The sequence below is a fragment of the Arachis duranensis genome, chromosome 4 (genome assembly GCF_000817695.3).
Source record: "Arachis duranensis cultivar V14167 chromosome 4, aradu.V14167.gnm2.J7QH, whole genome shotgun sequence".
NCBI lineage: Eukaryota > Viridiplantae > Streptophyta > Magnoliopsida > Fabales > Fabaceae > Arachis > Arachis duranensis.
The window spans coordinates 76,814,361-76,815,449 of record NC_029775.3 but is presented as its reverse complement, the minus strand read 5'-3'; positions in this window follow the sequence as shown (position 1 = coordinate 76,815,449).

Here is a 1,089-nt window from a genome sequence, read left to right as displayed (position 1 = left end):
TTAAAAAGATGTGATTGAGAAGATATGATTTGAAAAACAATTTAAAAAGATTTGATTTTAAAAATTAATTACTTGGCTAACAAGAAAATATATGATTCAAACATTAAACCTTTCTCAACAGAAAAGGCAACATGCTTGAAATGTTGAATCAAATCATTAATTGATAGCAAGTATCTTTGAAAATGGAAAGAAATTGATTTTGAAAAAGGCTTGATTGAAAAGATTTGATTTGAGAAAGATTTGATTTTGAAAAATTTTGAAAACCTGAAAAAAATTTGAATTAAAAACAGAATCTTCCCTCTTGTGCCATCCTGGCGTTAAATGCCCAGAATGGTGCACATTCTGGCATTTAACGCCCAAACCACTACCCTTTTGGGCGTTAAACGCCCAACCAGGCACCCTGGCTGGCGTTTAAACGCCAGTTTGCCCTTCTTCACTGGGCGTTTTGAACGCCCAGCTTTTTCTGTATAATTCCTCTGCTGTATGTTCTGAATCTTCAATTCTCTGTATTATTGACTTGAAAAGACACAAATTAAAAATTATTTTTGGATTTTTAATAATGAGGAATAATCAAAATGCAACTAAAATCAAATAACAATGCATGCAAGACACCAAACTTAGCAGTTTGTATACTACTGACACTAACAAAATGAGAATGCACATGAGAAACACAAAACACTCAAGTCAAGAGAATTTAAAGATTAGAGCAATGAAATCATCAAGAACAACTTGAAGATTAATGAAGACACATGCATGAATTCGAAAAATGCAAGGAGAACAGAAACATGCAATTGACACCAAACTTAACATGAGACTAGTGTCTCAATAAGAAACATAAAATATTTTTGGTTTTTTTTATGATTTTGTAAATTTTTTTGGATTTTTCGAAAATTAAGTGAAGAGGAAAAATAAAAATATCAAAATTCTTAATGAGAATTCCAGGAATAATGCAATGTTTAGTCTAAGACTCCGGTCCAGGAATTAGACATGGCTTCACAGCCAGCCAAGCTTTCAAAGAAAGCTCCGGTCCAAAACACTATACATGGCCAATGGCCAGCCAAGCCTTAGCAGATCATTGCTCCAACAGCA